The sequence below is a fragment of the Balaenoptera borealis genome, assembly GCF_965194805.1.
Source record: "Balaenoptera borealis genome assembly, chromosome: 1".
Taxonomy (NCBI): domain Eukaryota; kingdom Metazoa; phylum Chordata; class Mammalia; order Artiodactyla; family Balaenopteridae; genus Balaenoptera; species Balaenoptera borealis.
In genome coordinates, this window is record NC_138860.1 from 48,597,545 (window position 1) to 48,617,245 (window position 19,701).

Below are 19,701 nucleotides of genomic sequence, written 5' to 3' on the forward strand. Positions count from 1 at the left end.
GATACGGCATCTGTAAGTGTGGAAGCATCTTGAAACGGTGTTGGTCGCTAATCTGAGGAGAAGGCCAATGAGAATGGCAGAGAGAAAAACCAGAAATGAACTGGACCCTTGATGATTTCATTCAGTCACTGTGTTATCCAGCTCTGGAGCTACACTACCTCTGGAGTCCTTGTTAAGTGAGAGAATAAATTTCTTAATGCTTAAGCCAGCATCATCAGGGTTTTCTATTATTTACAGGCAAAAACATATGACATGATTTATTACCTTATAGATTTGAGGGAGAAAAATGAGGAAATTCCTATAAAGTGTTTGGCACTGTAAAATGTTAACAATTATCATTAACAGAACACTTTATTATGGAATTACATAGTGCTTTCTTCTTTGCTAACATGTGTCATATTTCTCCAAATACATACGACCACATTTTGGCCAGATTGAAAGGTTCTGCATTTTTGGTGCTCAACTCAGTTGCCAAACACAACCCATGGCAGAGGTTTAATGTCAGTTTCATAATTTATCTAACTACCAATCTGTCTATGTGTTATCTATCTATCTATCTATCTATCTAGCCCTCTAAATGTAACCTCGATGGACAATATAACGCAGATGCCCTTGTTAGTTGGATGGAGATCCTGTCCTCAGGATGTTTTATTTTGCCACTCAGCAGTAAATTCCACAAGAATCCAAGGAGTCTGAAAAAGGGGAACATGGCAGACCTTTCTAAAACTGGAAGGTTCCAGAATCACAGACTATCAGGGCTGGAAAGGACCTGGGAATCACCTTGTCCATCTTCTTCATTTTACAGCTGAGACCCAGAGACCTCCTGATGGTCATACAGCTAGAGGCCAGGTCGCGACTGGAACCCAGCCTCCAGACTCTGACTCAATCCCCTTCCGTAACATGTCATTACTTTCTCAACTTTCTCCAGAGTCAGCTTCGCTGACAAGCTGAATAAGCGGGAGGCCCTCTCCTCGGAGGCTGTTTGGGCTGCCGGTAATCCACGGGATCCACGGGAATCTGTGCGTCCACTTCCTACCAAGGTCGTTCTGCAGAGTTGCTGCCAGGGACCAGGTGTCCTGGCATGAGATCTGAGACTCGGCACCCTGTGCTGTCTGCAAACATCAGCCCCTCATCCCAAGGGGTCACTGAGGCCCAGAAGTTGGGAAGAGGCCTCTCCCTGTCCACGCACTGGTCAGATCCTAGCATGGAGGGCCGGTAACAAGGGCAGTGCAGAGAACACAGCACCTATAGGCTGGGCAGCCATCCATCCTGGGGTGAGATTTAGGAGCCCTTGAAAGACCTTTCTTCCAGTCTGTCCCAGTCTGGCTCTGCACATGGCCTACCCTCACCCTCACCAACCCCCATCACCCATACACCATGCACGTTCACAACTTTGTTCATGCCCTTTTCCACAGGTGAATGCTCCTACCTACTCTCAGTTGCCCCCAGCCCCAACTTGTTGGCCAGTTCAGTTTCAGTGCAAATGGCTACTTCTCCCTCAGAATTAACCAAACCCTTCTCGATGTTCCCACCATACTGAGTTTACTTCATCGTCATAACGTTTAATTCAAGATGGCTTTAGTTGAATCTTTTCTACTAGATCAGCGCTTCTCAAACTTTATATGCACACAAATCACCTGGAGATCTTAGCGAAATACAGATTCAGAATCAGTAGGTCTGGCATAGGGCCTGGGAATCCACATTTCTAACAAGCTCCGCGGTGAAGCTGACACTGGTGGCCTATGGACCACACTTGCAGTGGCAAGGTACTGCCTCTGAGTTCCTGGAAGGCAGGTGCCATGTCTTATTCATCTTTGTAACAGCAGCTTGTAGTATAGTGTCTGGCTGATTATAGCTGGTTAATACACATTTGTTGAAGTGAAATGGGTTAAGGCACTGGTGTTTCTGGGGTGTTTCCCTTAAATGTAAGTGTGTGATCTGGGTAGTATTAGAGTATTGTTGTAGCTGAGATGGTGGCAAGTAGGGTGGGGCAGGGCTTGGGGCTCGCAGCAAGGCAGGATAAATCCTGAGTAGGACCAAGACCTCATCTTTACAGATCCAGAAACTCACGTTTATCAGTCTGTTTAGGTTCTGAAGGACTGACCGATGCTTATAAACCAGAAGGGCCGTGTATTCATTAACATTAAAGGATATGTCTCTCCAGTGACTGAATTACTTGTGCCTGCTTATGAGATGCTCCCCGCCCCCCCCACCCATCCACGCTCTGCCCCCCTCCCTGCCCCTCGCCTGAGATCAAAGTAGCAAGGGATAGCTTAGCTCAGAACATTGACTCAGAACATAGATAACTAAATGTACTTGTGGGGAAAATAAAGCAGGTAAAGGAAAACCTTGACAAGTTGTCCCTTCTCCAAAGGGATTTCATTTCTGTAATACTTATTTCCTCCCCAGTACAGTCTTTCTCCTTGGTTAGCACTGGATGAAGACAGATAAATTCTTGCTTCTAACTATATGTGTTTCTGGCTCCATATTGACCAGCCACTCCCCTTCAGCCAACACATCCTTCTACCACGAAGCCCAGCCTCAAAATAACTGATTTTATTCTAGCTTTTTCCAGCTGCATTCCAGTCTTGAGGGTACACTCAAGGGAGCATTTTAATGGTGGACATGAGTGTGGCGCCCAGTACCTCTTAGGGTGGGGTGCTTCTGCAGGGACAATTCTGCGTGTTTGAGGCTGACTCTCCTCGTCCCACAATTCTGGGGATGCCTCCTTTGGCCTCTCCTCTTGACAAGACCGCTGAGGGGGTGGGCAGGGGGGGACAGACCAAGATCCAGCTCGTGGGCTGGCCAGAGTGCTGTGCCCTCCTGTGGCCTGGGGCCGCCAGCCGAGGGGGCTGACTGGGAAAGAGGGCTCACAGCCTTCGCCCACTTACCTCCCCTTTTGCCTGATGCTGGGCTGGAGTTCTCTCGTACTTCTTGACAGCTGGTGACTGAGTATCTCAGCATATACTTTGTTACTAACTCACCGCTCACCATGTGACACCCTGTGGGTCACTTGTCTCTGGGCTTCGGTTTTTCTGTGAAAAGAGGGATTTGGAGGAAATAGATCCAATGGTCTCATCCAGCCCTAAGATAAACAACTTAAAGTGCTTTATATTTATAACCTGCTTTAAAATGCACTATTCATGGAATCCTTACGATTACAATTCCACATTTACCTGTGAGGAGAATGAATGTTAGAGAAGGTAAATACCTTGTCTTAGAACACCCACCTAGCAATTGGCCAGGAACACATTTTCTTAATCACCAACTGGTAATATCTCCTGGGCCTGGACAAGGAGGACTTTTTACTTCTCTCCCACCGTGAGAGAGAAAGCACAGGCTTCTGGCTCCCTTGTTTCCTCCTTTCCTCACCTCTCCTTACCAGGGTCTGGGCTGCATTCACCCTCTTTGTCTTCTTTCTGCGGAGCTCTCCATGTTCTCCCTCAGCCTTCTCCATCTCTCTTTCTCTCCTCCACCCTCCCTTCCTTCTCCCTTCCCTCTCCATCCCCCTCTTAGCCACCTCCCTCCCCCGCCCTCCCTTTCCTCCTGCATGCCAGTCTTTCTTGGTAAATCCTTTTGGGTTCTGCTTTTATAAAGGTGTTGCCCCACACTCCTGTGTGAGTCTGTGGGTCAGTGAGGGCAGGAAGATAGCTTCCAGGTGTGACCTGATGACCAGGGTGGTGTTTTCCAGTCTAATGTAATGGTCTCCAAACATCAGGTGAAAGATGGCCTTGCATTGGGATCACCAGTGGTGGGAGAGGGGGGTATGATTCAAAATGCAGATTCCTGGGCCCCAACTCAGAGACTTTATTTAGTAGGGTCATACAAAACTTAGTACTCTGTATTTTAGAAAAGCTCTCCTGAGATGATTCTGATGTGTAGCAAGATGCATACTTTCCTGTTGAGACCTTTGCCCATCAGACCCTGTCCCTGAGGGTAAGCCAGTGAGTGGGCAAGTGTCTACCATAGTACCAGGAGTGTTGCCTCAGGTGGAGGCCTTGCTTGCAGGTCACAGAACATCAGTTAGTGAGTTTGGCAGCTGCTCCTTCCCCGTCCTAGTTGGATACCCCATCGGTGATATGTCTGGCTGAATAGAAGGGAGCTCCTTGCTTCCACCACATTTGGGCAAGCTGAGTCTCCTGATTTGCATTTCATCTATCTTTGGCTACAAGTCCCTAAACCAGAGATATGCTTATCCCTTTCATCCTTTTAGATAACACTTCCCTCTCTCCTATAGTTGTCACCCCAGTTATTGACTGGAGAAGAGTAAGAGGAAAGCAATTTTCATTCAAGTCCCTCTAATAGAACATGAATTTCCTAATTACTTTAATTAGTTTCCAAATGAAATTAGTTTTCTAATTAAATACCAGGACATTCCCCCTGAGATCTCTGGGTTCTGACAGCTCCATATGTAGAAGTTGGAAGTGTCTCTGAGGCCACCTAGTCTACCTCTCACTAAAGAACCCTCACTGCCTATTGCTAAAAAACATTTTTTGAAGACCAGTGTTTTTGAAGATGAGCTCTGTGCTGTATCACCAAGCTCTTTGCTGGGATCACACTCTGCCTTTGGTTTAACCCATGTGCTCTCAAAGGGGGCATTATGACCCCCAAGGAAGTAAAAATTTGTGATTTTAGATATTACAATGGTGTGTGGCTTTCCAAAGGGCCATAGGACATAAAACAGATAGACAGTATATTTCGTTATTAAATTTTCATGCGGTGGTGGGGGGGAATGTCATAAGGGAACATATGTTGAAAAGTTTCCTTAGGGAGGACAAAAATGAAAAAAAGGTTGAAAAACACTGGTTTACGCAAAAGGGGTCTATGTCTCTGGGAAGTTATAATTATGCCAAGTCATCCACACCCTTTCATTCGACCTCTTCTATGTTTAATTAAGGAGAAAGGAGTCAAGATAAACTTGGAACACACATATGTTGGTCTCTCCAGCTGTTCTTTGGGAATGATCCAATTTGCCCTGACTTCAACAGCTGGGGTGAATTCTCCCTTCTAATTGCATAGCTCTGGTCATTTGTTCCACTCATTTGGTATTTCACTCTTAGCATTAGTGACCTTGCATCGTTTGTATGTATCTGTTCTGTCTTTATAACTATATCATAAGCATTTTATGGTGGAGCTCATGCGTTTATGTATTCATTCATCCATCAAACATCCATTGAGCACCTCCAGGCATAGGGCTGGATTCTAAAGAGACAAGACAGGACATGGTTTCCTACTTCAAAGACTTCCCAGTAAATAACGAGTGGTGAAACAGGGTGACAAGTGTACCGATAGAGATGACTAGAAGTTGCATGGAGAGGTATCCTTCCCAGTTGAGAGGAGGCAGTGCTTGAGCTAAGCCTTGAAGAAAAGGCAGAGCTTCTCCGATAGAGAAAAAATGTGTAATAGGAAGCCCATTTCAGACCGAGCTGGAAGCTCCTGATATGCCTGGAGAGAATGGTACATGTGGGAAGGGACTGGAAATGAGGCCAGGGCAAAACACGAGGGGCCTTGAAGCTCATTCTAAGGACATGGATTTTAACCACAAGTCAAGGGGATGCCACTAGAGAATTCAGATTAGCCAGTGGATTGGAACCTGGTTAAGAGCTATTGCAACAATGCAGGGTTGGTGATGCCTGAACAACGGTGGTGAGTGGGGATGGAGTGGAAGGAACTGACCAGAAAAGTTACTTAGGAAGGAGAATCTAGAGAACTTGTTGATTAATGGGCTGTGAGGTTGAGTGAAAATTGGTACCACCACTTTGATGGGACATTTATCACTATCTATTAAAACTGAAAAAGGGAATACTAGTCTATAACTCAGAAATGTCATTTATGGTTATCTACCCTAAAGAAGAATATTTTCTCAGAATTATTTGTTTTTAAAAAACAGATAGACCAACATTTTCATCAATAAGGAACTGGATAAAGAATATGACATTAAAAGGAGTAAGCAGCACCTCTATATGACAAAATGGTTCTGTCTCCATCATGATACATGACTGAGTGAAAAAAAGTCAGTTGTATTGTAGGATGACGCATAGAAGTGTTGATGGCCTAGAGAAAAACTCATTTTGGCATATGGGATAGCCCCTTTGCAAACAGCTGTCTTCCCACCTTCTCACCCAAAAGTAGACTTGCTAGGCATCAAGTCTCACTCACCTACACAACACTTCTACTTAGTCTTCTTATTTCTTAAAAGAAAATTAATATTGAGTAGATACGAAATAACATTTATAGAATGCAGGTAAACATTGGGATACAACACTCCCGTGCTCATTACCCACTGTAAGAACAGAAAAAACACTGCCATTATTTTCAATGTCCTGTGTATCCCTCTCAAATCTATCCTATCCTTTCCCTCTCAGAGGTAACCATTTTTCCTGAATTTTGTTTATAGTTCCACATATGTGTTCACATTTTTCAGTTGTGAATGTTTTTGAACTTTATGTATGTAGAATCATCCACAAAATTATGTATATTTTGTGACATTGTTTTCTCATCCAAAATTACATTTTTGAGATTCCATGTTTGTCTTAGTCAGGGTTCTCCAGAGAAAAAAAACCAATAGGAGATGATAGATAGATAGATAGATAGATAGATAGATAGATAGATACATAGATACATAGATAGATAGATAGATAGATAGATAGATAGATAGAGATTTATTTTGAGGAAATGGCTCATACAATTATGGAGGAAGAGAAGTCCCATCATATGCTCTCTCCAATCTGGAGAGCCAGGAAAGCCGGTGATATAATTCCAATCTGGGTCTAAAGACCTGAGAACCAGGGGAGCGATTGATGTAGATCCCAGTGCAAGAGCAGAAGACCCATGTCCCAGCTCAGTAGACAGGCAGGGAAAAAAAGGGGCAAATTCCTCCTTCCTCTGTCTTTTGTTCTATTCAGACCCACAGCGGATTAGATAAGGTCCACCTACATCGGGGTGGGCCATCTACTTTACTAAATCCACCCATTCAAAGGCTAATCTCACAGACACATCCAGAAATAATGTTTAATCTGGGCACCATATGCCCAGTCAAGTTGACACATGAAACTGTCACAATGTTGTTGTTGAATGTAGCTGTAATTATCATTTTCACTCCCCTATGATATTTTATTTTATGAGTATTTGATAAATGTATCTATGCATTTAAATAGTGAAGGACATTTTGAGTATTTGTCTCTCTCTCTCTGTCAGTTTTAAACAGTGCTATTGTGGACATTCCTGAGAGTTGTTGTACAGTATATACAAGTAAGGATGTATATCTTCAACTTTACTATATAAAGTCATATAATGCCAAATTCTTTTCCAAAGTGGTTGTATTAACTTACATCCCCCCTCAGAATGTATTAATTATTCTATTTCTTTCACATCGTCAGACTATTGTCAGGCTAATTTTTGTCAGTCTGTTAGGTGTAAAATGACAGCTAGCAAGCAAATGGGGACCTCAGTCCTACAACTACAAGGAACCAAATTCTGCCACAACCATATCAGCTTCCAAGAGAACCCTGAGCTACAGAATGAAACACATCCTGGCAGACACCTTGACTGCACTTTGTGACACTCTGAGCAGAGGACCCAGTAAAGCTATGCCTGCATCCTGACCCACAGAAGCTGAGAATAAATGTATGTTGTTTTAAGCCACCAGTTTATGTTAATTAGTTACACAATGACAAATACCCAGTACAAGACGCATCCATGGAGAAGGAAATACAACCCTAATACACCACTTGGTTCTATAGTGAACAGAAGAGCTGACAGCTGTTTCCTTTGGTTTAAAAAAATCTGGTGGGGCTTCCCTGGTGGCGCAGTGGTTGAGAATCTGCCTGCCAATGCAGGGGACACGGGTTCAAGCCCTGGTCTGGGAAGATCCCACATGCCGCGGAGCAACTAGGCCCGTGAGCCACAACTACTGAGCCTGCATGCCTGGAGCCTGTGCTCCGCAACAAGAGAGGCCGCGATAGTGAGAGGCCCGCGCACCGCGATGAAGAGTGGCCCCCGCTTGCCACAACTAGAGAAAGCCCTCGCACAGAAATGAAGACCCAAAGCAGCCAAAAATAAATAAATAAATAAATAAATATTAAAAAAAGAAAATACACATAATCAACCATTAGGAATAAAAGATATGAAAATATAAAAAAAAATCTGGTGAAGGGCTGAGATTGGCTTAGCTGGGTCAGGTGTCCATCCCTTGGCTGATCTATGACTAGGAAAGCAGAATTGAATAAAAGATGACAGCTCCCACTTGACCCAGATGGTTTGAGGGGACACTTCCCAGAAGAGGGAAGCTTTCTTTTTCTTTCTTTTTTTTTTCTTTTCGGCCACGCCACACGGTGCGAGCGGCTTGCGGGATCTTAGTTCCCCTACCAGGGATTGAATCAGCACCCTTGTCAGTGAAAGCGCAGAGTACTAACCACTGGGCCGCCAGGGAATTTCCAAGGGAAGCTTTCATAATCAAAATGACAATAGATTTCTATCAGGACATTTCATTGAGAAAAGGCAATTAGAAAAGACAAAAATATATCTAAAAGGACATAATTAAAATCATTTGAAAATTAGTAAGAACAGTATATAAATGCAACAAGATGATTAATATAAAGAGCAATATAAAATTATAGTCTCATATCAGTAAAAATAATATAATAAAATGTAAGATCCATTCATAGTAGCAACAAAAGACAAATAAACCAATATGGAAATCTGTAGGATCAATATAAAACATAATTAATTAGAGACATTTCCTGTACTTGACAGTCATGAAGCGTAACATGACCATCACACTGTAAATAAATGCTTTTTGCATGAGAGAAAATATTTGATGTTTAATTCACATGAAGGTTACTAGCTGAATAGGATCTTCTTTGATACCAGTACCTACATTTTACTCAGTGATTCTCAAAATTTAGTGTGCATAAGAAAATTCCCTGGGAATGTTTACTGAAGTGCTTATTGCAAGACACTACCCCAAGAGATTTCAAATCGGTATCTCTGAGTGGAACCTATTTGCCTGCATAAGTTGGAAAAACACTGAAACTCAAAGGAAGGAACCTCAGATGGAGGCATTTCAGTTCTATCTGGAGATGAGGGGAAGAGATTGTCAGGAGTGAATATTTTTCTGGCCATCATCAAATAACATCAGAGTAATTGGGCTGTGTATGTTTATTTGTGGCTCTTAATACCCGGAAGAGCATATTTGTACCTAGTATTTCTATGAGGTTATATGTGAGGAATCTTAAGGGATTTACCCTATATTGTGTGTTCTCCTTGCTGTCTCTGAGTACTTGTTTGTGTTCTGTGAATTTGGGAGGGAAGTAAGGAAGGTAGAAATGGGGAGAAGGGGGAGGAGAGGCAATGGAGGGCCTATGGCATTGTCTCTGAGAAAGAGAGACGCTCAAGGATTGTGCTGGTGAATATGCTTATTTCTTCATCTGGCAATGGTTGGTTAGCTATCAATGAACCAGAGCAGAAGACCAGAACGGAAACCATGACACCCACTCCACCGTAAGCTTGGGTTTTCTCCAAAACCCTTTTCCTTCTGTATGTGGATGCAATGAGCTGAATAGAGAATATAAGTAGACGTCAAGAACCCCCCTCCACACTCTAGAGCCTGACGTGGCCACTCCAGAGCCTCTTGCCTCTGCCAGTGCTCAGACCTACCTTCAGTCTCATGGGAGGCTTTGAGGGTCATCTGTACCCAGGACTGTCTCTCTTCTTCTATGGACTTTATCACGCACGACTCGTCTCCAGGGCCTTGATATGCAACTACCCCGTCCAGTATCTGCCACGCCGTCGCTGGAGCAAAGGAAGATGGGCGAGGCTGCAGCAAATATACTATGTGGGACTGGCGAAGATATTGAGCTCCTTCATTTTAGTAGCCCAAGAACTGCATAACATTCAAGGGCAGTTTGTACTGATCAGCAAGATATATCACCAGAGAAACTTTTTGTACCACAAACAGTGGCAACATCTCACTCTCTACACGACCTTCTTCCTGAGTGGGTGTGTAGATGTGGTGAGCCAGAACCTGCTGCCCCAGAGGTCTCCTGCCCTGGAACAAGGCGCCCAAGCCCTGGGCATGTTTCTGATTCTGCCCCTGATGGTGTCTCACTTGCAGGACTCAGAAGGAGTGGAGCTGCGGTGTCATGTCCTGCTCATCCAGGCCTTGTTCCTGCTGCTGCTCGTGGTGATCGCAGAGCTGTGGGCTCCCAACATGCGGCAGCTCTGGGTGATGAAGGTCTTTTTATATATGATTATAGGCTCTTGGCTCATCCAGATAGGCTTTATGCTGTACAAACCAATCTCTGGCCATAAATGGATGGATGATGACAAAAATGATATTTTATTTGTCACCATCTTCTTCTGCTGGCATGTGGCTTCCCTTGTCATTTTGATGATCTGGATCTATGGTGTCTCCTTTTTGTGGTATTGTTACATTTGCTGATGTCTGAACCAGGTGAGCCCGGAAGGGTTCCTCTCACCTGCACATTCTGGAACAACTGGAGGAGAAGTTGTGGGGCGAGGAACTGTCAGAGAGGGAGACCAAGTGTCTTTCCTTCAGAGGTGCCACCGAGGCAGCTCACTCCGCTGGGAGGGGCATACAGCTCTCTCCTCTTTTGGCTTCTTTCAGTCTTGTTTGCTAAGCAGTGAGCAGAGAAAAGGCAAACGAACCCAGGAGGCATGTTACTAGGACCTTCACTTTCAACTCCCCAAGTATTTCCCCCATCTCCCCTCGACTCGCCTCAGCTCCAGCCAAAGCAATCTGCTTGCCCTGCTCCTCTCTGCATTCCTCACCCACCACCCCAACCCAGTAGAAAGTGAAAATAAATGCACTATAATGTGCCTTTGGGTTTTTATAAATGTCCCTCACCCACCACATAGAGTACCTACCACGAGTCACTGACATTTAGTAATTATAATGATTTACAGTCTTTGGTGCAGCATAATATTTTACCCATCATAATAACCACCTCCTCATCCTTTTTCTTTCTGGATCACTTCAATACTCATACTAAATCTGAACTGTTAATTTGACCATCTAGAACTCAGAGAACTGTTATTGAGGTCTTTCTTTTGATTACTTTATGGTTTATCAAACAGAAAGTCAGATACTTTTTTTATTCAGCTTTGTTGAGGTGTACTTAATATATAAAAAAATTGGACATAAGTTATACATTTTGATGAGTTTGGGCATAAATATATTGTGATACCATCACCACAATCCATAAAGGCAATTTCCTCTTCAGGGTCTAGAAGAACAGAGCAGCAACCTGCACATAGTGAGGGCTCAAAAGTGTTTGTCTGCTTCCAGAATTTCTCCAGCCCCTTCTTGCCAAGTGTAGTTTCTGTCAGATTCTTCTACCTGGGTAGATCAACCCATTGCTGTGTACACACCTCAACGAATTTCCAAATAAGACTCACCTGCACCCAATCTTTTCTGGTTCTCATATAAAATAAAATCCAATGGCTTAGAGCTAAGTCAAGATGGCAGACTAGGAGGACACGGAGTTTGCCCCTCCTCACAACTAGGGCATCTACCAGGCACTGGTGGGGGACCACTGACACTTAAGGGGACAGGAGGAAACCCCAAGCCACCCGGTAGGATGTCTAGGGGAGGGAGTGGGGAGGAGAAGTGGAGGTGGGATGGGACCAGTGCCCCTGAGGGGTGACTGTGGGAGGGGTGGGTTTCCCACACCCAGAGGGGCCCACTCATGGTGAGGTTGTCATGAGGGATGGGGAGAGATCTTCAGGAGATCGGAGGGTTGGAAGTGAATGCGGCCAGCTTTTCCCCCTGTCCACTTGGGCCCCAGGGAGCCTGCTGAGGTCCCAGGCCTGATCCTCTGCCCTCCGAGGCCCCTTCTGGCTGCATGGCTCCTGAGGGTGTGGGAGGGTGGGAGGCGGGGAGGGAAAGTAGATGCTGGATGCGAGCAGTGCCCCTGAGGGGCTGCTGGGCGAGGGGAGGGGTTCCCACGCTCAGGAGGGGCCCACCCACAGTGAGAGGATCAATGAGGATGGGGAGAGACCCTCAGGAGATCGGAAGATCAGAAGGGAATGCGGCCAGTGTTTCCCCTGCCCAACTGGGCTGCAGGGAGTCTGCTGAGGTCTCAGGCCTAATCCTCTACCCTCCAAGGCTCCCTCTAGCCACGCTGAGCCTAAGCTCCACACCCACACCCCCACCCAGGTCTTTACCTCCAGACTCGGCGCTCCGAGGCCCCCTCCCACCATGCTGCCGTTTCCAGCTGCGCATGTCCTCAGTCTAGACCCCGCCCCCGCCTAAACCCCACCCCCACCTAGACCCCGCCCCCAAAGCCATGTGTAAAATAGATAGCTAGTGGGAACATGCTGTATAGCACAGGGAGATCAGCTCAGTGCTCTGTGATGACCTAGATGGGTGGGATGGGAGGGGAGGGAGGTCCAAAAGGGAAGCGATATATATATATATATATATCTGATATTCCTCATTGTACAGCAGAAACTAACACAATATTGTAAAGCAATTATACTCCAATAAAAAATCCAATGGCTTGTTTATTCTGCATATTTTTCTTTTTAATCCTCACTACTATTCTATGAGGTAGACTTATAGATGATAACCTAAAACTCAAAAGTCTTAACAAAGTGGCTTAATGGAGGTAGACATTTAGCCATGTCACATAATGCTATAGCTGCGAGTCAAAGGGAATGGAATTCTGTGCGGGTAGAGTTAAAGTATTGGGGACTTGCAAAAGAATGTCTTTATGCCACCCGTTCTGCTTTTCTCCCTGCTGTCCCCAGGATGTGGAGAATCTAAGCTTCCCTACTTGCTGTCACGGCTAAAATATTTATGCTTAGAACAGAGTGAGGCTGGGACAAGGATTCTAGAGAGCCATTATCCTTCTAGTTTCCCCCTTATTTCTAGTTCCTAGGAAAACAAGATGTAACCCTTTTCCTTTGGTTCTGGCGCTATTCTTCCTTGTTTATTTTCTTGTTCAAAAGTTAAGGTGTAGCAGGCGTAAATTGTTGTCTGGCTGTTAAGAGCCTCTACTCTCTGGTTTTGGGGACCTGTGAGCATTCTGACGATTGCAAAGGAGAGAGGTACTTCCCAGTGTTATTTACAGGGGGCTCAGCCGTGTCTCAGGATGCAGGCTGGCATGCATGTGCTCAACGTCCAGTGTGTGAGCAGCGGGCAGCTCTCCATGGGAGGCTTACACCTTGCACCAGTGGGATAATCAGGTAATGATGCTGTCCACAGGACAGGAGCCATGGTCCCCGGGGTGGAAATAAAATATTCCCCAGACATTAGTTCAGCTTCTGTGCTTCTCCTTGCTCCTGGTGACCGTGGAGCTCTGCACTTTCCACTGGAGGTTCTACTCTGTTCCTGGTTGTCACCTCTGGGTCCCATCCCCTTGTTTCTTACCCACAACCTTGGGTATCTTTTCAGGCCTTGCCCAGCCTTGCAGCTCCTCCTTCCTGTGGCCTCGTTCAACTCCTCTAGTGCCTTGAGTTTGGGATGGCAGGGAGTCTGGTTTTCCTCTATATTCGTTCCTAGTGATTTGACAAAACTCTGTTTTCTACTTTATTCAGGCCTCCTTTTCTTCATATTAAAAGCATATTTTCGATTTTTTTTTAACCTCAAAATTGAATTTTTTTTTTTTTTTTTTTGGTATTACAATCTGACCTCATCTTGAGGCAATGTCTTTCACTAATAGGGAGAAAAGTTATATACAAGGGCAGAAAAGAAAGGACAAAATATTACTATTTTAAGGTATTTTCTCTCTACAAAATAAAAGTTGAAGAGATACCTAAGCCACTTTTTGACAGATCTGTCTTGCTTGAGTACTTTTGAGATCAGATACTGATGAGCTCATCTCTTGTAGTAAATTAATGCCTCAAAATATTATTATGTCTCACAATGTGTATCTTTGAGGTAAAATAATAAATAGTAGCAGGGACCTTCAAAGCCACAAAGGATTATTACTGAGGCCTGATATGGTGGAATGGGCAGGGCTGCTGTTTAGGTGATAAGGAACTTTCTGCATTCCTCATATCACAGTAGGTATGAGCACTCTGACAGTAATCCTAATGACGCTGGAATGTAAAATCAACTGAAGAGAAATCTGGGAAAAAAAGAAAACTAAAAAGCCCAAACAGAATTCTGGAGACAAAGGTGTAATCTTTACCACCATCCACCAGAGGGCACCATCTTTGCATGAGCTAGGAAAGGGCCCTTGCTCTCCATTTGTGCTGAGGTATCAATTTTAAAAGAAATGAGTGAAGGATGAAGAGGAAGGTAGAAAAATACATAAGCAAGTGTTTTCTAAGCATCTAGTAAGCATAATGAAGGTCTGTTTGTTTCCTATTAAACTTAGATGTGTGGACATGAATAAGCGTAAAATGCAGCTAATAGGTATAGAGTATATATGTATAGATCTATATACATAGATACATAGATGGATATATAGATATATAGATAGATATAGAGATACAGATAGCTGTATATACATAAATATATAGATATATATGTTTGTGTGTCTCAAAAACACAGCAGTGTCAAAACGCTTGAGCTAAAATGGCTGTTTTTTAGCAACTCTATAAAAGTCATCAAAATGCTCATTTAGCTCATCACATAGGCATACAGTAAATAGTTGGTGAATGAGTAAATAAAACATCTAGTACAGGTGTAACATGGATGAAATGTCGATTTAATTCTGATCTGGGTTTTGAGGGATACGCAGGAGTTTGTTAGAGGAGTTCAGGGCAGGCACTCTGAGGTCATACGTTCCTGTACTCATAAGCCCAGCAGTGCAGTTCCAGTGATGGGATTTCATGGCCCGATGGTACCAGAGAAAACTCTTGAGTTCCTGCCCCCTAGGAAGGGTGGCTAAGGAAGAGCCACACAAATTGTTTTATGGAAAGCTTGTTAATTTGCATTTCAGGTGAAAGGTAGAAGATTATTAACGGGCTCTTCCAATGGAGCACGGTGCCAACAACAAAATGCTTGCAACTGCTTGTGTTATAATCAATATTCAATATATTATGGTACACATTTATAAACTAATTTTTAAGCTTTTAAACTTGGCATATAGAATTACTTTTAAATGTAATTTTATTTTAAATTGCTTTCACTTTTTCCTCATTTTTCAGTAAAATCATACATTTGATAAATCAAATTTTCCTAAACAGATACCACTTCCATATTTTGTTAACTAAAATTCCTTAGGCATTTCATATTATGAGCTGAAAATATGATTTTAAAAAATGCTTCACATACCTAACAAGGCAGATTTACAAACCTAACAAACAAGTTTCTCCTAAGAACTTAAAAAGGCTCTTGTAAATTTAATGTCAGATTTTAAAATGCAAAACAAAATTTAAGCATTTTATTGTATAAGAAACAACATACACAAAATAGCACACATTTTTTTAAAGTACAATATATTTGCATGTGTGTCTTGATGTTTCATGTGTTCCAAGATGAGTTTGTAGCCTACAATGTTTCTTCAATCATCAATTACCTCATTCATTAATCAGTGTAACACACACATGCACACATCTTAAGACAATTCAGGGTGAAGCTCTGAATAATTTAATAATCACATTTTATTCCTTAGATTATCACTTCCTTTGGAAAAGAGAGATCATAACCTGGGCAAAGGAAATTCTTTTAGTTCTCTTCCTAGACGAGTGGCCTATACAGCACTGGTATATACCCACATTCCTTAAGACACTATTCTTTTAGAGTGGTCTTCAATGAAGATATGTGAAACCAGCTTCTCCTCCTAATCACTGCCCCACTATCTTCCCCGAAGCTCAAAGAGGCTGACTACTGGAGCTATTAGCAACCAAATGGAGTGTTGTCACCCCAATAATAGCAAGGACTAAAAGCCAAAAACGCTAGCTAGAGGTTTGAATTACATGATGGTTAGATCCCTGACCTTTCAAGACCTTCTAGTTCCCAAAGTGAAAGGGTCCCAGATGTCTCCCGAAATTGTGTGATGATAAGAATCACCTGGGGTGCTTGGTTAACACATACCTTACCAGGTCCCTGCTCTGACAACTCTAGCTTAGAAGAGCCTGGGGGAGGCTCAAGCGTATTGTATATTTTACAAGTGCCCCAGATGATTATTATTATATATATAAATATATTTATATATAATAATATATATTGTTATTTAAAATATATTGTTATTTTAAAAAATTATACCTAACTTCACATCTCAGCTTTACCACTTACCAGTTGTGTGTTGGAGCAGATCTAGTGTGCAATGATTTCCCAAAGCTCTGGGCATCTCCGTTACTCCAGTGCACACTTACCCTGGAAATGGCAGCAGATCTCTTGAGCAAAAGTTAGGAAGAGACTCCCAGGAAATACTTGCAAAAATATCGCAAGGTTCTTCCTAAGGGGCAAAATGTTTTCTTTTCATTTAAGAGCTTCTAGGTCTGACTCAGGACTGAAAATTTGATGAGGGGCCTGGAATGCTACATGACGGCTCATTTTTGGTTCATATTCATATTAATTCATTCACTCAAATATTTATTGAGCACTTCCACGTGACAGAAACTGCTCTAGATGTTTGGGATGCATCATTTAAAAAAAGAGTACAAAATTCCTGCCACCATGTAGCTTATGTTCTCAAGTAGAATCTTAGTGAGTCGGCCACACATTGTTTCCAAGGGACCCTATGATCAATAGCCACCACAAAGAATCTGTGTGTTGGATCATTCTGATATCCATACACCATCGCTGCTATTATATCCACATATACTTTGGTGGTTAGCACCACCTCCCATTGCAATCAAAGGTAATTTTCAACTACAGCATCTTCTTTCAGCCTTTGTGGACATCTCCACTGGGCCACTACTGCTGGCACCATCACCAATGAGCCTTTGCTGTAATAAGCACCACCATGCATAATCTCCCATTGCCCCTGAGCTTTTTTCTTTTGCTTTTTAAAATTATTATAATTATTATTGTTTATTGGAGTATAACTGCTTTGAGTCACCCCTTGAAGATGAAGAGTTCTGGATGGAGGATCTGACTGCTGAGTCTAGGACAGGTGCCCGTGTCCTTGTGGCCAGGACAGGAGAGGGACCGTCTGGCCCCTCTGGCAGGAGACAGTCCCTCCAAGACTCACACAATTTTTCACCCCAAATAAGAAGGACGGTCAGAGACTGAGTGACCAAAACAAAGTTACACAAAACGTTAATAAATGCACTTGCCCCTGACCCACTCGGTGTTCAGGATCCTCTTTGGGCTGATTTACAGGTATCCTAGGACAGTGTAAGGAGGGATCTAAATGTGGCCAATCAGACCCAGACCCGGGACTACCCAAAATCATTTGCCTCTCCTTCAAGTGAACAAGAACTTAGTCTTCAAACCCATTTGAAGGCAATAAAAAATGAGTAACAAAAGTTAATTTCCACGTTAAAATCTTCTGAACACTTGTCTTACAGCAAGCTGTTCTCTGTGAGTAAACTCAAGCTGAGTTCCAAATTTCCAACTTGCAAAAAATGTTTTAGACCTTGCTAGAAATTACTTCTGCCTCCTTTCTCATCGGTTATTATTGTTCTTCATCTCTAATAAGACTCTTTCTATGTGGATAAAAAATGTTCTGCTCTTTTCTTTGAGCTGCTCATGACCCCAGAAGTAGGCCTGGCCTAGTTTACAATAGAAAACCATTATACCATTCTGAGAAAAATTAAAATGAAAGAATTATAACTTCTTTCCCGTATTGCCTCTTGCTTGCCTCTATTTTTCTGGAGTGATTGGTTTAGATGAATGAGGGATTGATCAGGATTAGAACATTTCTGGTCAAAATTGGTCACAGAAAATCTGCAGTTCTTTTGTGTGCTATGATTTGATGAAAATATTAAATGACTTTGTCTCAGTCTTATGGTAAAATTCCTAGATATGTGGGGTACCTTTTACTAAGTAGCTCCTTTCCATATAGATATTGTTTATGTCTTCCTTTATAACATCTGTGGGAAAGTCTAATTAAACGTATAAGGATACACACAAGAAGTGGCAGGAGACATTATACAGAAAAATACACCATTGTGAGAAAGTCCAAGAGAGTTATTTCTAAGCCCATTAAAATATGTTTTTCATGTGAAAGGGAGGTTTCATTTACTGGCACATTTGAAATAACATGGGTTCTTGAATCAAATACGCAGAGTCCAATCTCAGTGTTGCACTTATTAGCTTTCATTGAAAAGGAGGTGATGATAATCCCTATTTTGCATGGCTGAGAATTGAATGAGAATCAACTATAAACACCTAGTCTAATTCTTCCTCATGGAAGGCATTCAGCTAATGTTTATTCAATCTTTTTTCAAAGCCAGTGGATAGTAACCCACAGCCAACCAGAGGAAACTCTTTGGGAAGGAAGAGAAGGGGTGGAAAACAGCATGGATATTAGGTTGAATTTTCCAGCTTCTCTGAGAGACAAGTCAAGTCATTAAACATTCACTGTGTACCTGTTAAATTTCTAGCAGGATATTGGATCCAAAAGACACATGAGAAATGAATGAACAGATTCCTACTCCCTGGAAGCATAAAATCAAGTTAAAAAGACAGAACTTAAACTCAGGATCTAGACAACAATTATAAAGAAACTGTCAAACCACACCAAATAGTATGGACTAAAGCCCTAAGTATGGGAAGAGTCTGTATGGTTAAGAGAATCCAGAAGATCAGGTAACATAAAGACTTATTTTCAGATTGAGGTCTCTACAAGAAGTATAGAATCTGGAACCCCTAAGAGAAGGTGTCATTGTGCATTCATAAGGAGCAGGGTTCTGTTGACTGGGGTCTAATTCTGCTCCTAATCAATCGCAGTGGCAGGAAGAGCAAGGCAACATGAGCAATGCTGGTGAGTCTCTGAGAGGGATGTCTCTGCGGCTTTGAGCCCCCCAAATAAGGCAAACCTTTACTCATCTTCGTGGTCGTTAACAGGAATGAGTCATTCAGGGACACCACATGTAGATTTTATGTTATTCATACCAGTTGTTTTTCTTCTCTTTTCTCCCCTTAACCAACCTTATGCCACCACATCTTTTAGGATCAGATAGAGTCCCATTCATAAGACAACTAAGGCAACTAGGAGGGATAACTAAGAGGGAAGAATTAAAATGCATATTGGGCCATTGTGTGTCATACCGCCTCCAGGGAGAAGGCTAGCATGAGGTTTGGGGTTATCCAACAATTCCTTTTTACCACATCAGTATCACTCCTGTGTGGAACGAATGTTGAAACCCTGCTCAGATTATAATGAAGTTTGAAGGCAAAACAGGTGAGAATGGAAAAACAAGAATGGAGAAATAGGACAGGGAAGTGGAGGATATGGAGAGCCTTGTTGCTATATCTCGTGAAGACTAGTGTTAATACCAAGCACTGTCACAGTCAAGCCCCTTGTCACCAAGAGTATGTGTGACTATAGAAAACAGTCGATTGAGAAATTTATCCAAAACCTTGCTTTCCTGCACTCAGATCGTCTCAATAATGTTATTCAGCAAATCCATGCCAGGATTTATGAATAACAACAAATGAACAAAAGTCCAAACGATTGAAGATGTTTTCTGAAAGAACAATTCATTCAACATTGACAGAAGTTAGACACTGTGCAAACACTCTTAGTGTCTAGAGGAAGAAAGATGAAAAGACAAAAGTCCCTCCTCTCATGGAGCTCAGTCTGTTGAGGAAGACAGTTGAGGAATACTCCTCCA

The 19,701-nt window shown here is 42.8% G+C and overlaps 1 pseudogene across 1 annotated transcript; it reads left to right on the forward strand.

The window, feature by feature from the left end:
* The first annotated feature begins 9,187 nt into the window (after positions 1-9,187).
* On the forward strand, positions 9,188-11,527 carry LOC309632681 (transmembrane epididymal protein 1 pseudogene; annotated as a pseudogene). Its single transcript has one exon. The product of its transcript is annotated as a transmembrane epididymal protein 1 pseudogene (transcript).
* The last annotated feature ends 8,174 nt before the right edge of the window (positions 11,528-19,701 follow it).